Genomic DNA, 20,271 nt, shown 5'->3' on the forward strand with positions numbered 1-20,271 from the left:
TTCAGTCTGCATGTCAGAATTTTTTTAATGAAATAGAAGAGGATTTGAGAAGTCACTCAAAATGATCCCTAATTTTTCTTTCTGAAGCACTAATCATACTTTCTATGGCAAAATTAACCCCCTCATGTTGTTCCTTTTTAAATTGAGTGTTTTCAGACTTACCACTTCATTCCAATCAAGATGGCTTCTGGTGTGCCATACTTTTGTCATAAGTAAGACTGTTAGCGCTCTAGTTGTTCTTTAGAACACTCTGGGACATTCTGTCATTGGGCTATACTAGGGGTACATCTGGGTGATATTTGGGCTACATTTAGGCTCTTTTGTCTCTGGTGGCCATCTTGCGAGACTATGTCAGAATTTTTTAATGAAATTGAAGAGGGTTTGAGAAGTCACTCAAAATGTGCCCTAATTTTTCTTTCTGCAGCACTAATCATAATTCATATGGCAAAATATACCCCCTCATTTTGTTCCTTTTTAAATTAAATGTTTTAAGAGTTACCACTTTATTCCAATCAAGATGGCTTCAGGTGTGCCATACCTTTGTAATAAGTAGGACTGTTAGCGCTCTAGTTGTTCTTTAGAACACTCTGGGACATTCTGTCATTGGGCTATACTTGGGCTACATCTGGGTGATATTTGGGCTACATTTGGGCTCTTTTGTCTCTGGTGGCCATTTTGGGAGACTGCATGTCAGAATTTTTTAATGAAATAGAAGAGGATTTGAAAAGTCACTCAAAATGTGCCCTAATTTTTCTTTCTGCAGCACTAATAATACCTTCTATTGCATAATATACCCCCTCATTTTGTTCCTTTTTAAATTAAATGTCTTAAGAGTTACCACTTTATTCCCATCACGATGGCTCCAGGTGTGCTATACCTTTGTAATAAGTAGGACTGTTAGCGCTCTAGTTGTTCTTTAGAACACTCTGGGACATTCTGTCATTGGGCTATACTTGGGCTACATCTGGGTGATATTTGGGCTATATTTGGGCTCTTTTGTCTCTGGTGGCCATTTTGGGAGACTGCATGTCAGAATGTTTTAATGAAATAGAAAAGGATTTGAGAAGTCACTCAAAATGTGCCCTAATTTTTCATTCTGCAGCACTAATCATACTTTCTATGGCAAAATATACCCCCTCATGTTGTTTCTTTTTAAATTAAATGTTTTAAGAGTTACCACTTTATTCCAATCAAGATGGCTTCAGGTGTGCCATACCTTTGTAATAAGTAGGACTGTTAGCGCTCTAGTTGTTCTTCAGAACACTCTGGGACATTCTGTCATTGGGCTATACTTGGGCTACATCTGGGTGATATTTGGGCTACATTTGGGCTCTTTTGTCTCTGGTGGCCATTTTGGGAGACTGCATGTCAGAATGTTTTAATGAAATAGAAAAGGATTTGAGAAGTCACTCAAAATGTGCCCTAATTTTTCATTCTGCAGCACTAATCATACTTTCTATGGCAAAATATACCCCTTCATGTTGTTTCTTTTTAAATTAAATGTTTTAAGAGTTACCACTTTATTCCAATCAAGATGGCTTCAGGTGTGCCATACCTTTGTAATAAGTAGGACTGTTAGCGCTCTAGTTGTTCTTTAGAACACTCTAGGAGGCTGCAGTAGAACACAAAGGAATCAACTGACAGTCTCTGTCCTTGTTGGATGTACATGTTTTACTGAGAATGTCAGACTTCATTTTCACATGACTGAGAAAGATAATGTGAATTTACAGAAAATATGCTTTCAGTTTAGCTTATAGATCCCCTTCCAAACCACTGTGGGAAAATCATGAGATATTAGTTTTCTTTCAAACAATATTCATGATATCACAGCAGAAGGTTTTTTCACATGGTAAAATCACCTTAGAACCCACCACAATTCCTAAAACGAGTATGGTACCATCAACAAATGATTGATAATGTAACTAAAGTCCTAAAACCCTCTATTAACTACAATGCTTTTTAATGAGGTGCTATCATGTATATTGGTCCCAAGATGGCTGCCAACACTTCTTGGATGAAGTGCTGACAGCCAATCAGATCAGATGTGTGGTTAGGCTCCGCCCAGATATATATATTTTTTTGAACCTAAATTACTCAAAATCCACTGGAGCACATATATTGAGACCTAGCAAAGGCACATCAGGCTAACAGTCCCTACAATTTTGCCAAGTTTCGTGCAAATCCATTCAGCCGTTCGAGCTAAAAGTGAGGCCAACCGCCCTATGGAAATTAACATGGGAAAAATGCGTTTTGGGACCCCCCTTTTTTCTCGGCCCCCCCTTCATGAAACCCCCCCAAATTGTCAGGGGCTGCTCAGAAACAAAATGTTCCATTTTCCTGAAAATTTCAGCCAATTCCGTCCACAAACGCCAAAGTTATTAGACATAGAATTTTCAAAAATCCCATAGAGAAAAAATCCTAACTATATATACCTACTGGCGACCGCCAGTAGGTATATATATATATATATATATATATATATATATATATATATATATATATATATATATATATATATATATATATATATATATATATATATATATATATATATACATATATATATATATATATATATATATATATATATATATATATATATATATATATATATATATATATATATATATATATATACATATTCACATAAAAAACCATAGGTTTCACACCAGTTATAGTTAGCTGGAAATTTTACTGACATAAAACCATTGAAATTCCCACGTTATAGTTAGTTGGACTCACTATAACTTGCGCGTGCAATGCACTGCTGATGACGTCACATATTACATCACTCATGACATGGTCAGTGACATCACTCATGACATCACTGATGATACCATTCTTGTGACTTAGTGACAGATCTACTTTCACTGTAATTTTACCCATTTCAGTTACAACAACCAATTCAGTAATTCCACCATCTATATACACATCCACTCATTCACCAACAGTTCTCTGTAGTCACTCATACATATACTCACCCATCATATGAAGTGATACACATATACATCCTGTTACACACTGACAGTCATCCAAAAGTTACTCACACACATACTCACACATGCAAATAAACTATTGATCATCCATTTATTTGCATATAGAGCAATAGACACACTACCACCTTACTTCTAATGAGAATTACAAATATTTATTCTCTTAAACAATCACTTTTCGAAACACATACTTATTTAGTTAGGAATTAGCATTTAAAAAACCTATGAAATTCACTGAAAAAACCATAGGTTTCACACCAGTTATAGTTAGGAATTTGCAATTAAAAAACGTATTAAATTCACTGAAAAAACCATAGGTTTCAAACCAGTTATAGTTAGCTGGAAATTTTACTGACATAAATCCATTGAAATTCCACGTTATAGTTAGTTGGACTCACTATAACTTGTGCGCCTGCAATGCACTGCTGATGACATCACATATTACATCACTCATGACATCACTGATGACACCATCCAGTGAATGTGTGTCTTTCTAAAAAATAAATATGTTTTCTATATGTGTATGTAAAAGTCGATGGAAGAATACATGTTTAAATAAGAGTCTAAATGGATGTTTTTTTTTTTTAATGGATTGGTTAACTGGCTTATTAAGTGTATCTTAGTGAATACATATATTAGTGAGTAATGTTGAAATATTTAAATATATGTATTAGTGTTTCACTTTGTGAGTGGCTGCATGGGTTGGTGAGTTGCTACATGTGTGTGTATATGGGTTATTAGATGTAGTTTTTAGTATCAGTATGAGTGTCTCTTTATGGTTTATTGGGGGCATTACTTAGCACATAGATGCACCAATAACTGACTCACTGTTTGCATGTGTTTTGAAGACAGCATATGTGCAGGACTGTATGGGTGGATGAGTGTGTATATGTGTGTGTTAGTGACTGAATGATTGCCTCACTAGTGTCTTTATCAGTATCTAGATCTGTTTTAATTTAGTATATGTGAGTATTGATGTTTTAAAGTGAGTATTTGTGAGAGTGAGAGATGGAAAGAGTTCCTGTTTAAAGAAGTATGTTTTTCTATAAGTGATGGTTTAAGAGAGTAAGTATGTGTTAGTTTCATTAGAAGTAAGGTGGTAGTGTGTGCATAGTTGTATATGCAAATAAATGGATATTCAATTGTTTATTTGCATGTGTGAGTATGTGTGTGAGTAACATTTGGATGACTGTCGGTGTGTAACAGGATGTATAGGTGTATCACTACATATGATGAGTGAGTATATGTATCAGTGACTATATAGAACTGTTGGTGAATGAGTGGATGTGTATATAGATGGTGAAATTATTGAATTGGTTGTTGTAACTGGTATGGGAATCTCCATTTTTTAGAAAATGTTAGTTTCTATTTTTGAATATGTGATTCAAGGGTTACATTACACTGAAAGGAGGTCTGTCACTCTGTCACAAGGATGGTGTCATCAGTGATGTCATGAGTGATGTCACTGACCATGTCATGAGTGATGTAATATGTGACGTCATCAGCAGTGCATTGCAGGCGCACAAGTTATAGAGAGTCCAACTAACTATAACATAGAATTTCAATGGTTTTATGTCAGTAAAATTTCCAGCTAACTATAACTGGTGTGAAACCTATGGTTTTTTCAGTGAATTTAATAGGTTTTTTAAATGCTAATTCCTAACTGTAACTGGTGTGAAACCTATGGTTTTTTCAGTGAATTTATTAGGTTTTTTTAAATGCTAATTCCTAACTATAACTGGTGTGAAACCTATGGTTTTTTCAGTGAATTTCATAGGTTTTTTAATAGAAAATTTCTATAGCTATGAAATGTAATATTTTCTAAAATGAATCCTATATTGTATATTTATGTAATACTATTTTTTTTATATATATTGTTCATGGTATTTATTTTTTATTTTTTTTGCCTTTGAGCGCTCCCGGTACGCGCGGTAAGCGCATATTTTCGGGCGCTCCCTGGTGCGCGTACCAAGTCGCGTCCCGTTAGCGCACCCAAAAAAAAAAAGAAAAAAAATAATGAAGGAGTGAGCATAAGGAGAGGGACAGAGAGAGTGGTGTAAAGAGAAAAAAACTAGAGGTAGGAACACACAGGGACTGTGTAATAGATAGTAAGACAGAGAAAAGGTGTAAGAGGAAGTAACTGAGAAAAGGAAAAATGAATAAGGGAGCAAAAGAAGACAAGAAAGAGGAAGAAGACTAAAGCAGAGGTTCTGGGAGAATGTGAATGGGTGATGAAAGTAAAAGGAAGGAAAGTAAAGGATGGAAAATGACAGGTAGTGACGGAACTAGAGAAAAGGAACAGCGATGACGGAGTGAAAGAAAAGAGCAGTGAGTGAAAGTAAAGAGGGGTGAAAGAGGGTGGTAAAAAGTGTAAGACATGGGGAGTGACAGAGAAAAAGAACAGAGAGAGTAAAGGAAGGAGTGTCAGAAAGGCACTAAGTGAACCAGAAAAAAAGGTAAGTGAGGGATTGTGGGTGAGCAGTGGCACTAAAAGAAGTTGCATGTGGTAGGAAAGTAAGGAAAAGAGTTACTGAGGGAAGCAGACTAAGGAAACAAGGGTGAGGTAGGGTGAGAGAAAAGTAGTGAGGTTAAAACAAAAGGTGATGAGAAATAGTCACACTTACCATTTAATTAATGTAAACTTACTTTTATGTTTAAACTACACTTGAAATCTGTGAAAGACAAAAGAAAAAAAGTTATAATTAGTAAAATATATATTTTAAAATAGAAGGAATGGGTCAAGAGGTTAAAAATCTAAAAAAATGTACTAAGAAATAAAGCAATCAATCAATCAATCAATCATTGCATTTATATAGCGCACTACTTACCCAGAGGGTCTCAAGGCGCTGGGGGTGGGGAATCTGCTACTGCTCGAACAACCAGGTCTTGAGTTGCTTCCTGAAGGCGAGGTGGTCCTGGGTCAGGCGGAGGTGGGTGGGGAGGGAGTTCCATGTCTTGGCGGCGAGGTAGGAGAAGGACCGTCCCCCTGTGGTGGCTCTACGGATGCGGGGGACGGCGGCAAGGGCGTGGCTGGTTGATCGAAGCTGGCGTTTGGGAGCGTAGAAGTTGAGGCGGCTGTTGAGGTATCCTGGGCCTTGGCTGTGTAGGGCTTTGTGTGCGTGGGTGAGGAGACGGAAGGTGATTCTCTTGTTGACCGGGAGCCAATGCAGATCTCTCAGGTGTCCGGAGATGTGGCTGCGACAGGGGATGTCCAGGATGAGTCGTGCTGAGGCGTTCTGGATCCGCTGGAGTCTCTTCTGGAGTTTGGCGGTGGTTCCGGCGTAGAGGGTGTTGCCGTAGTCCAGATGGCTGGTGACGAGGGCCAGGGTGACCGTCTTCCTGGTCTCGGTGGGGATCCACCGGAAGATCTTATGTAGCATGCGCAGGATGTTGAAGCACGACGAGGAGACGGCGTTGACTTGTCTGGTCATGGAGAGGGAGGAGTCCAGGATGAAGCCCAGGTTGCGTGCGTGGTCTGTTGGTTTGGGTGCGCTGCCTAGGGCGGGGGGCCACCAGGAGTTGTCCCAAGCGGCGGGTGAGGATCCCAGGATGAGGACTTCCGTCTTATCTGAGTTCAGTTTCAGGCAGCTGTTCTTCATCCATTCGGCTACCTCTTTCATCCCTTCGTTAAGGTTGGCTCTAGCGGTGGCGGGGTCGTTGGTAAGGGAGAGGATCAGCTGGGTGTCGTCGCGTAGGAGATGATGTTGAGAGCAAGAGTGAAGGATACAGAAACGAAAATAAAGTAATGTAGAAAGACAAAAGAGGGAAAAAGAAATAGAAGGAGAGCAAATTACTAAAGGTAAGTAAGATACCAAAACGAAATCAGAAAAGAGAAGTGAGTAAAAGGAGAATGAGTGAAAAGGAAAGGAGTCTAAATGAGGATCTATTTACAAGAAAGAGGAATGGAAGATGACTGAGAGTGACTAAAGGGGAGTCACAGAGTGAAGGGATGAAGGGAATGAGGTTAATATAGAATGATAGTGGAAAAAGAAGTGAGAAAGTAACTACACAGAAAGACTAACGGAAGGACTGAATGAACTGCAGTACAATGAGTGAAGAAAGGAAAAAGAGTAAAGGAGCAAAACAAGGATAGAGAGGAGAAGATAACTAAAGCAGTGGTACTGAGAGAATGTGAGAAAGCTCAAAAGTGCTGCAAGGGACAGAGGAAATGCAGACAGTTGAAATTGGATTGAGGGGTTCTGAAAGAATTGGAGTAAAGAAACAGCGATGAAACAAAGTGAAAAAAGGCAGGGTAAGTGAGTAAAGAGAGCTGAAAGTGGGTGGAAAAATGGAAAATGAGTGTGAGACAATGGGGATACAATAGAAATTACACAATGCAAACTATAGAATTATTTATACAACATGTTAGATAGTTTATTTTTGCTTTTCGGAAAAAAAACCCAATCTAAAAGATTGTTTTTTAAAAAACCCATATAAACTTAAAAATGATATATGTACACTAATCTTTGATTCACTTACTTTTCCATGAAGCCAAATAATAGAAAATGAAGGTCCTTTTCGTAGGAACATTTTTCTGCTGTTTTTTTAAACTTCCATTTCATTGACTTTTTATAAAAAACCTCTAAGAACATCTGAAATAATTGTCAACGTTTTCATTTTCCTCCTTGTGTTAACTAAAAACCTATTGCTCATACCTTCAACTATCCTTACGGCCAAATAGTGTCAGATATATGAGTATATTTTGAAATTTCTCTAATTAAACTCTGAAATTACCGTTTTTTTCAAAGAAAAGCACATATAACATTTTCACAATCTTTTAACATTCATATTCCCTTTTTTGATCACTCATGTTGAACATTTCCTATAATACTGATATCACTTACTATGAGATCCACTTACAGTACCTATTTGACATAAATAATTTTAAGCATTAGACTAACTAAGTAACTAACTTTTATTAACTGCACCCGTCTTCATAGACCAATTACCTTTGCTAAAATTTTGGTTTTAACCCTTTCGATGCTCATGACGAGCTGAGCTCGTCATGATGCACAGTTGAGCTGTGCTGATGACGAGCTGAGCTCGTCATAAATAAAGTAAAAAAGCAATTTCCAGCATAGGAGGAGGAAAACACCTAGCAGCCAAGATGTTAAAAACACTAGGTAAGATTTTTTTTAAGTCAAAAGGCAAAGGTTGTTTATAAGTCAAATGAGAATCATTGCAGTAACTCCAACCTTTTTGACATTTTAAGTAGCATGTATAATGTCCTGATGTTGTTGAAGGACCATCCTGATAAATAATAGCTACAGTTGTAAAAGTTCTTCCTGCAATTGATAACTGAGAAGCCACAACATTTTTGATACAAGTTGTCAATTTAGTTCCATCAGGTCTACATCGTTGGAAAACTAAAATCACAAACTGACCATAACTTTGTATAAATAATGTGGACAGCATTGGACACTTACTTTGGGTACACACCATATTATGATCAGCTGCTTTAACTAGATTATTAAATGGCACTGATTTGCAGTCTGGTAAAGTTAAATATATAAATCTTTCAGTGTCTATTCTAGTAGTACTTGATAAACTACAATTCTCGCAGTCATGCTGCCATTGATAAGAAAGGCTAAAAAGATTTTCTACACCTTCATCTTCCAAAACACCAAACATATACATTAAAAATTCCTGACAATCCTGCTGAATGTTCTGTGAAAATGTTTCTTGACCAGAACACATATCGAAAATATTTCGAATTTCTGTTACACTTTCTATTTTTGCTCTATCACTGCTACATTTCTCAAACACAGAATTCAATAAACCACACAATCTTTGAACCCGATTTTCAACAATCTGTTCTTGTAAAGTTTTAAGAAAAAAAACAACATTAACCACTACATTAGCATAGCAGTTGACACCAGAACTGTTTTCAAATTGAAATCCAACCACATCTTGAACAGAACCCTTTTTCTTTCTGCTTAAAATTACATTTTCATCTACTTTTTGTCTTTTTGCTACTACCTCAATACAATTACTCTCATTTCTTCTTTTTTGGCCTACCACACGTTTTTCAATCAGAGGAAATTGTGGCAAATGTGGAGCATACTCTCTTCTTAATCTATTGTATTCTTTAACACAATCTAGATCTGCACAAATCTTTGTGTCATCACACTTAATCAAATACAATCCAGATAAAGTTTTGACTCGTGATAATGCCACATATGCCATACCCTCTTTAAACACAGAACATCCAATGTTCACCAAAGCACTATCTACACTTAAACCTTGACATTTATGAATTGTCACCACATATGCCAAACAAACAGGAAACTGTTTCGGTGAACATATAAGTCTTTTACAAGCAAAAACCTAGCAGAACAATGACTGATTTGTTGAACTTGCTCAATGCCATCAAATTTAATTTTTAAAAATTCAATTCCATCTCTATTTCTATAATTCATAAAATCAACAACATGACCCATTGCTCCATTTACCAGACCTCTTTTAAATTCCTTCTCAAAATGATACGACAATAAAAACACACATTCAGAGTCTTTTCAAAACCAGCTGTTTTAGATATACTCTTCTCTAATGAATCCAATTTTGTTTTCAAATTTTCAGACAAAATAATTGTTGCTCCCATATGCTCAATTTTATCTATTGCTTCTAGTTTTACAATCTCTTCATTTTCTAACTCTAACATTTTGTTGTTGAAGATGTTACATTCTTGCAGAGTTGGCGTCAAACATATTCCAGATTTGTTTGCAGTAATTTTCTTGAAAATATTCTCTGGAAGAATGTTTTCATTATGATACAAATTTGAAATTAATCGTGCATGTAAAGCTTCTTTTGCATGCTCGCTTACTTTTCCGATTTTTACATCTTGTAGAATTTTTTTATAATCTTCATCCTTTGCCTGTCACATATTTTGAAACAGTTCTGCATATTTGAAATGTAGCCATATATTAACGTTTCCAATGCTTCCAAGGGATTTTCTGGTATCTTCATGCGTGAGCATTTTAAACACTGGTTGTCCTTTTACTGGAGTCAACTGCAATAGATCTCCAAAAACAATAATGCGTTTTCCTCCAAATAACACATCATACTCTGTTCTAAGAATTTCTTGCATTCTCAAATGCACAAAAGCAAGCATTAGATTTGAGACCATGCTTACTTCATCAATGATAAGAAGTTTCATTTTCTTCAGGACTCTTGAAACTTCAGAACACGCATCTCCAGATAACTTGTTGTAATGCAATTTATTATCATACTCAACTGGCAGCATCAGTAAACGATGTAGAGTAATCCCTTTAATGTTATGTGCTGCCAGTCCAGTTGGAGCAGTTACAACACAAGACAGCGGTGAATCAGTCCTTTTCTGCAGTTAAGTTGAAATTGCTTTAATTAGAAAACTTTTTCCTGTCCCCGCTTCTCCACTTACGTACAGTCGGACAGGCTCAAATGATGTACATGAGCACTCTTTTTTCTCATGTCTGAATCCATGTTCAATCTGTTCAATCTGTTCTGTGACTTCATCATATATGTTTTTCTGCTCAACGTTTAGTTAACTACATCCTCTTGAGCTTGTTCCATAGCTCTTTCCACCTCATCCATGGCAGTGGCAGCTTCATTCTGGATAATTGGTCCTCCTAGTGGATCCTGACTCAATGAAGTAGAACTCTGACTATCTTGAGAACTGTTTCTGGCAATCTCTTCAGCAATTGTGGCTTCTTGCTCTATTTCTTCATTCAACATTTGCAGATAATTTGGAAAAACAGGACATTCTATGGTATCCTTCGTTGCATTAAAAGAATCTTCGTAACAGAGAAAATCTCCAAGTAGTTCCTCTTTTATACGCCATGGCTTAAAGAGTTGCAAAAGAGCTAAATAGTAAAATTCTCTTTTGTCTGGAAATTCACAACTCAATTTTCGATGATTAATCAAATGGCCTTTTTTCTGTTTCACTAGACATCCTTCATTTCCAATGACAGCATATTTTCCATTATTGATATCTTCTGTGATGTTCCTCTTATAACTATAGTTTTGCAGAACTTCATACAAACAAGCGTTCTCAAGGTGACTACTTCTATTTGGATAGTATGTATACAACATGTTTGTCTTCAAAATATCTGTACTATTGGGTTCTTTCTCCGCCAAATACTCAATTTCTTGTACAGATTTCAAAACTCGGTTTCGTGTTGCAGCAAGACCTAGACTCACCCAAATGATTGTTCTCGATTTGGCATAGAGACTTGCTCATGATAACCGATCAGAACATTCATATGCTCCAATTTCTTGATGCGACAACATCTTCAGACTGTAACTGTATAATTTCATGCTTAGACTCTTTTCATGTGAAATGTCTTCCCACATTTCCTTTAGTTCTGTCTTTTCTATTTTTGTGATGTAAGATGTCACATATCGAGCCACAGCAATAGAGTTGTCAGCAACGAAATGAATATCCATGTTAGCATTCCACATGGACAAAATCACTGGGTTGTAGTCGTTGATGTACTTGGACTCTTCGTTTCTTTTTAAATTGTATGAATTTTTGGGTGATTTCCTCGTCACAGTATGTCGTAGAGATGACATCAAATTATTTACTCTTCCCTTAGAAATCTGCTGGTGGAAAAGCAAAACGACATTTTATGTAGAACTTTTCCTTGTTTTTGAATTTTCGACGACAGTACTTTCCACAACAATGGGATTGGAAGCGTAAAACTTGTTGCCTTAAATTGTTTTCTTCAGTACTTTTAGGAACAGCACATGTTGCATACTCTTCAATGAAACTCATCACTGTTTCACCCGAATCTGATCCAAATTTGGGTGCATCTTTAATCCACAACAACATATGTATATGAGGAGCACCTCTTGCTTGATACTCCTTTCTCCAAAAGAAATCCAAAACCTCTCCAAGAGGAGGATTTTTTTATTGGTAATAACAGACATCATAGCTCCAAATCTATGATTGAAATATCTGCATACATTTACTGGATCCAAAGAACACAGTTCTCCTGGTGTTTTCAATTCTATATTTTGTATATTAGCATTTGCCTCACATAGAAATTCAAGTAAGTCGTCCCATGCATACTCAGCACAGCTAAGAGTGAGGAACCATGTAGGAGTTCCTAAGTTTCTTAGCATACATTTCAATTCCCAATGACGACGGTACCAATACTCGTTTGTACCACGCTGACATGCCATGAGATTGATTAGATGAGATTCCAAAATATTATCTTGCAGATTGACTTTTTCCATAAAGTCCCTTGCCGAAACATTTTGCAGATGTGCTCCACTTTTCAGTATATGATTTACTGCATATGAAAGTCCAGACAATTCACTTTCATACAGTAGATGAAACAAATATGGAATGCATTGACGAAACCTTGAGTCTTCAGCATATAATCTTAAAGTCCGGTATTCAGAAGCAGGAATTTGAACTGGTCGATCGTCATATCGTCCACCTCGACCTGTTGGAAATAGCTGTGGAAAACAACGAGCTTCAAAACTTTCTTCCCATATACTAATGGGACTTTCTTTTGCTGCTTTCATTTGAAACAAGTCAATTGCATTCCCCATTACTTCTTTGGAATGCAAAGGATGAAGAGTATAATGTTCATATATTTCTTCACCTCTAGACACATCAAATTTTTCAATTTGGCCGAGTGAACAATCACTGTCTTCTTCGGCAGCTATTTCCTCTGTTTCAACACATACATGTTTGTAGTACTCATTGTTTTTGACCAAATACAACGTTGCCTTGTTGACTTTCCTAACATCCACTAAATCTTGCCAGATTTTCTTTCTCTTTGTTGGAGCCCCATTAACTAGAATAACTTAAGGTTCCTCTTCCACTTTTTCTACACCAATAATATCAATATTTTTCTTGAAATCTAGAGGCAAATAAACAACTCTTCCCTTTAATCCTCTCTGTAAATCTGAAGGAGGCAATTTCCCTGTCTTAGGCTCCATGCGAACAATTGCCTGAAAAGGATGGACACCTTGAATCAAAATAGATTCATATGTATTTAAATCCATCAATTCAGAAGGAATGTCTACCAACTCTAGATTATTATAAACAGCTCTAGGAGGCATTCTGTTTTCATTTAATTTATTATAACAATATTTACAAATACGCTGATCAAAACTCAAATCAAAACAATTCTCCACCAACAAATAAGTTGCAAAATTCCTCCATTCACTATTATTTTCCATTTCACTTTTTGCATATAAATCAACTAACCTAGTCTGAATCTTATAATGAGTCAGTCGACAACACACACAAGTAAAATTAGGCCTTTCACTTGATTTCAACTGAAACTTGCTAATTCCTGGTCAAACTTTTCTGTACTTGAAATCTGTACATTGTCTTCCACATTATCTTGTATTACTGTGTCAATTTCTACACTGTCCTCTTTTTCACAAAAATAACAAATCTCAATTTCTTCACAAATCTTCTTCATATCTAATTCAGTTCCATGCAAAAGAGCACTGTGTAACTGTTTAAGCTTAAATGCTGAACTTTTTGCAAAAGACAACCTTCTCACTAATTTCCTCATTTTGTTATGATGCACTGCTAACATCCTAAAATGATGAAAAACACTCTGACATACTTTTCTAGAAAGACAAGCCAATGAATGTCCATGCAAACCTGTGTTTTCTCTCACTCTGCAGGGATCTAAGTCTTGCAATATCTTCATTTTTTGTTTTAGACTTTTCTTACTATATGTACGTAAGAAATTACGAAGCACATTGATAGAATCCTGTCGCACACTACAAATACTACTACATTTCCAATTGTACACTGGACCCTTAGTACGTCTTCCTAAAACTTCATCACTTAATACCTCTTCTACATCTCTAGACACAAGTTTCTCTTTTTCAATCGGACAACCATCTTTCACCTCATGTGCTCGACCACTGGTGTCAACTGCATGCACTAAATCATTCTCCTGGAAATAACTCTCCTCATTAAAAAAATGGCTCACAACTTGAACTATGCATCCATTTTCCAGAAAAAATTAGTTTGATTAATTACTCTTTTGAATCTACTGTTTGATTTGAAAAAATCAATTGTCTTGTTAAGTGTCCTAATTCTATTGATTTCTAAAATAAATAATTTGTTCTTAACTTCAAAATCTTGATCAACAATCTTCTCTACATTTTTCTTTTTCTTATAAAAAGCAGCTCTCTGTGTACCTTTCATAATGTTTTTTAATAAATGTAAAACTACCCTATTGCGAAACATTCGTTTACGTATGTCCCTAAATTCATTTTGTCTTCTATTCCTATAAATATTATTTTCTCCTGCTGCAGTAGTAAGATTTTGGGGAGACCTCTCCTTTCTCTTCAAATTTCCTGTCTCCTTCTGTAAACTTACATGTATATTTACATTTTTTTTTTATCCATAAATATTCCGAAGAAAGGACTTCATTGTCTTACCAGAAGCTTTTTTCGCATTTTTTGTAGTATTTGTTGTAGGACACTGTTTTAATTGCGTTGCCGTTTTTGTTTTATTTCGCATAGAATCTTTCCTTTTTCTCTGGCTTGTGGGCATTTTGCCCTAATATTGAAATGTTGATTTTAATCTGTGGTAAAAAAACAAAAAAAACACATTATAAACCACTATTATCAAACAACAAAGCAATGACAATAAGTAAACAATATAAACACTATAATACTTATACATATAACCTTATCTCTGTTTTTTAAATATTATTCTAAAAATATATTTTGAGCACATGAATTGGTTTTACATTATTGACAAGGATTAGACAGTACCATTGATTTGCTCCCAAAATCGTTTTTTGAATAACATTTTACCAACACAGCGCAGGTCCTATGTACAAGCATTATCCAAAATGCAAGACACAAACCAACAACAAAGAAACTCAGGGCCTTATTTAGGAAGGCCTTGCGCCACTGGTGCGTCATTTTTTTCCCATGTTAAAAGTGACGCACCTGCGGCACAAGGCATTCATAAATAAGGCCCAAATGTAAATACCATTGATTTGCTCCCAAAATCGTTTTTTGAATAACATTTTACCAACACAGCGCAGGTCCTATGTACAAGCATTCAATTTCACTCCTGAAAGCTCACTGTTTCACAAAAAAAATTCCTCTATCTTGCATAGTTTAATATCAAGCATTTCCCAAAAACATACCACAAACCAACAGCAAAGAAACTCAGGACCTTATTTTTGGAAAGCCTTGCCCACCGGTGCGTCATTTTTTTCCCATGTTAAAAGTGACGCACCTGCGGCGCAAGCCAATCATAAATATGACCCAAATGTAAATACCATTGATTTCCCCCCAAAATCGTTTTTGGAATAAAATTTTACCAACACAGCGTAGATCCTATGTACAAGCATTCAATTTCACTAGTGAAATCTCACTGTTTCCTAAAATACAAATACTCTATCTTGCAAATATTGATAGCAAACATCATCAAAAAGCAAGACACAAACCAACAACAAAGAAACTCAGGGCCTTATTTAGGAAGGCATTGCGCCACTGGTGCGTCATTTTTTCCCCATGTTAAAACTGACACACCTGCGGAACAAGCCAATCATAAATATGACCCAAATGTAAATACCATTTATTTGCCGCAAAATCATTTTTGGAATAACATTTTACCAACACAGCTCAGATCCTATCTACAATCATTCAATTTCACTCTTGAAAACTCACTGTTTTACAAAAGACAATTCCTCTATCTTGCATATTTTAATATCAAGCATTTCCAAAAAAACATACCACAAACCAACAGCAAAGAAACTCAGGGCCTTTTTTTGAAAGCCTTGCGCCACCAGTGCGTCATTTTTTTCTCATGTCAAAAGTGACGCACCTGCGGCACAAGCCAATCATAAATATGACCCAAATGTAAATACCATTGATTTGCCACCAAACTCGTTTTTGGAATAACATTTTACCAACACAGCGCAGATCCTATGTACAAGCATTCAATTTCACTAGTGAAATCTCACTGTTTCACAAAATACAAATACTCTATCTTGCAAATATTGATAGCAAACATCATCAAAAAGCAAGACACAAACCAACAACAAAGAAACTCAGGGCCTTATTTAGGAAGGCATTGCGCCACTGGTGCGTCATTTTATCCCCATGTTAAAAGTGACACACCTGCGGCATAAGCCAATCATAAATATGACCCAAATGTAAATACCATTGATTTGCCAGCAAAATCGTTTTTGGAATAACATTTTACCAACACAGCGCAGGTTCTATGTACAAGCATTCAATTTTACTCCTGAAACCTCACTGTTTCACAAAAGACAATTCCTCTATCTTACCTATTTTAATACCAAGCATTTCCAAAAAACAAACCACAAACCAACAGCAAAAAAACTCAGGGCCTTATTTTTGAAAGCCTTGTGCCACCAGTGCGTCATTTTTTTCCCATGTTAAAAGAGACGCACCTGCGGCACAAGCCAATAAAAAATAAGGCCCAAATGTAAATACCATTAATTTGCTCCCAAAATCGTTTTTTGAATAACATTTTACCAACACAGAGCAGGTCCTATGTACAAGCATTCAATTTCACTCCTGAAACCTCACTGTTTCACAAAAGACAAATCCGCTATCTTGCATATTTTAATATCAAGCGTTTCCAAAAAACATGCCACAAACCAACAGCAAAGAAACTCAGGGCCTTATTTTTGAAAGCCTTGCGCCACCGGTGCGTCATTTTTTTCCCATGTTAAAAGTGACGCACCTGCGGCACAAGCCAATCATAAATATGACCCAAATGTAAATACCATTGATTTCCCCCCAAAATCGTTTTTGGAATAAAATTTTACCAACACAGCGTAGATCCTATGTACAAGCATTCAATTTCACTAGTGAAATCTCACTGTTTCCTAAAATACAAATACTCTATCTTGCAAATATTGATAGCAAACATCATCAAAAAGCAAGACACAAACCAACAACAAAGAAACTCAGGGCCTTATTTAGGAAGGCATTGCGCCACTGGTGCGTCATTTTTTCCCCATGTTAAAACTGACACACCTGCGGAACAAGCCAATCATAAATATGACCCAAATGTAAATACCATTTATTTGCCGCAAAATCATTTTTGGAATAACATTTTACCAACACAGCTCAGATCCTATCTACAATCATTCAATTTCACTCTTGAAAACTCACTGTTTTACAAAAGACAATTCCTCTATCTTGCATATTTTAATATCAAGCATTTCCAAAAAAACATACCACAAACCAACAGCAAAGAAACTCAGGGCCTTTTTTTGAAAGCCTTGCGCCACCAGTGCGTCATTTTTTTCTCATGTCAAAAGTGACGCACCTGCGGCACAAGCCAATCATAAATATGACCCAAATGTAAATACCATTGATTTGCCACCAAACTCGTTTTTGGAATAACATTTTACCAACACAGCGCAGATCCTATGTACAAGCATTCAATTTCACTAGTGAAATCTCACTGTTTCACAAAATACAAATACTCTATCTTGCAAATATTGATAGCAAACATCATCAAAAAGCAAGACACAAACCAACAACAAAGAAACTCAGGGCCTTATTTAGGAAGGCATTGCGCCACTGGTGCGTCATTTTATCCCCATGTTAAAAGTGACACACCTGCGGCATAAGCCAATCATAAATATGACCCAAATGTAAATACCATTGATTTGCCAGCAAAATCGTTTTTGGAATAACATTTTACCAACACAGCGCAGGTTCTATGTACAAGCATTCAATTTTACTCCTGAAACCTCACTGTTTCACAAAAGACAATTCCTCTATCTTACCTATTTTAATACCAAGCATTTCCAAAAAACAAACCACAAACCAACAGCAAAAAAACTCAGGGCCTTATTTTTGAAAGCCTTGTGCCACCAGTGCGTCATTTTTTTCCCATGTTAAAAGAGACGCACCTGCGGCACAAGCCAATAAAAAATAAGGCCCAAATGTAAATACCATTAATTTGCTCCCAAAATCGTTTTTTGAATAACATTTTACCAACACAGAGCAGGTCCTATGTACAAGCATTCAATTTCACTCCTGAAACCTCACTGTTTCACAAAAGACAAATCCGCTATCTTGCATATTTTAATATCAAGCGTTTCCAAAAAACATGCCACAAACCAACAGCAAAGAAACTCAGGGCCTTATTTTTGAAAGCCTTGCGCCACCGGTGCGTCATTTTTTTCCCATGTTAAAAGTGACGCACCTGCGGCACAAGCCAATCATAAATATGACCCAAATGTAAATACCATTGATTTGCCACCAAAATCGTTTCTGGAATAACATTTTACCAACACAGCGCAGATCCTATCTACAAGCATTCAATTTCACTCTTGAAAACTCACTGTTTCACAAAAGACAATTCCTCTATCTTGCATATTTTAATATCAAGCATTTCAAAAAAACATACCACAAACCAACAGCAAAGAAACTCAGGGCCCTATTTTTGAAAGCCTTGCGCCACCAGTGCGTCATTTTTTTCCCATGTCAAAAGTGACACACCTGCGGCACAAGCCAATCATAAATATGACCCAAATGTATATACCATTGATTTGCCAACAAAATCGTTTTTGGAATAACATTTTACCAACACAGCGCAGGTCCTATGTACAAGCATTCAATTTTACTCCTGAAACCTCACTGTTTCACAAAAGATAATTCCTCTATCTTGCATATTTTAATATCAAGCATTTCTAAAAAACATACCACAAACCAACAGCAAAAAAACTCAGGGCCTTATTTTTGAAAGCCTTGCGCCACCAGTGCGTCACTTTTTTTCCATGGTAAAAGTGACGCACCTGCGGCAAAAGCCAATGAAAAATAAGCCCAAATGTAAATACCATTGATTTGCTCCAAAAATCGTTTTTTGAATAACATTTTACCAACACAGCGCAGGTCCTATGTACAAGCATTCAATTTCACTCCTGAAACCCCACTGTTTCACAAAAGACAAATCGGCTATCTTGCATATTTTAATATCAAGCGTTTCCAAAAAACATGCCACAAACCAACAGCAAAGAAACTCAGGGCCTTATTTTTGGAAGCCTTGCGCCACCGGTGCGTCATTTTTTCCCCATGTTAAAAGTGACGCACCTGCGGCACAAGCCAATCATAAATATGACCCAAATGTAAATACCATTGATTTGCCACCAAAATCATTTTTGGAATAACATTTTACTAACACAGCGCAGATCCTATGTACAAGCATTCAATTTCACTCCTGAAACCTCACTGTTTCACAAAAGACAAATCCGCTATCTTGCATATTTTAATATCAAGCATTTCCAAAAAAATGCCACAAACCAACAGCAAAGAAACTCAGGGCCTTATTTTTGAAAGCCTTGCGCCACCTGTGTGTCATTTTTTCCCATGTTAAAAGTGATGCACCTGCGGCACAAGCCAATCAAAAATAAGGCCCAAATGTAAATACCATTGATTTGCTCTCAAAATTGTTTTTTGAATAACATTTTACCAACACAGCGCAGGTCCTATGTACAAGCATTCAATTTCACTCCTGAAACCTCACTGTTTCACAAAAGACAAATCCGCTATCTTGCATATTTTAATATCAAGCATTTCCCAAAAAAATGCCACAAACCAACAGCAAAGAAACTCAGGGCCTTATTTTTGAAAGCCTTGCGCCACCGGTGCGTCATTTTTTTTCCCATGTCAAAAGTGACACTCCTGCGGCACAAGCCAATCATAAATATGACCCAAATGTAAATACCATTGATTTGCCACCAAAATCGTTTTTGGAATAACATTTTACCAACACAGCGCAGGTCCTATGTACAAGCATTCAATTTTACTCCTGAAACCTCACTGTTTCACAAAAGACAATTCCTCTATCTTACATATTTCAATATCAAGCATTTCCAAAAAACATACCACAAACTAACAGCAAAAAAACTCAGTGCCTTATTTTTGAAAGCCTTGCGCCACCAGTGCGTCATTTTTTCCCATGTTAAAAGTGACGCACCTGCAGCACAAACCAATGAAAAATAAGGCCCAAATGTAAATACCATTGATTTGCTCCCAAAATCGTTTTTGAATGACATTTTACCAACACAGCGCAGGTCATATGTACAAGCATTCAATTTCACTCCTGAAACCTCACTGTTTCACAAAAGACAAATCCGCTATCTTGCATATTTTAATATCAAGCATTTCCAAAAAACAAGCCACAAACCAACAGCAAAGAAACTCAGGGCCTTATTTTTGAAAGCTTGCGCCACCGGTGCGTAATTTCTTTTCAGTGTTAAAAGTGATGCACCTGCGGCACAAGCCAATCAAAAATAAGGCCCAAATGTAA

Source organism: Lissotriton vulgaris, chromosome 6 (assembly GCF_964263255.1).
Source record: "Lissotriton vulgaris chromosome 6, aLisVul1.2, whole genome shotgun sequence".
Lineage (NCBI taxonomy): Eukaryota > Metazoa > Chordata > Amphibia > Caudata > Salamandridae > Lissotriton > Lissotriton vulgaris.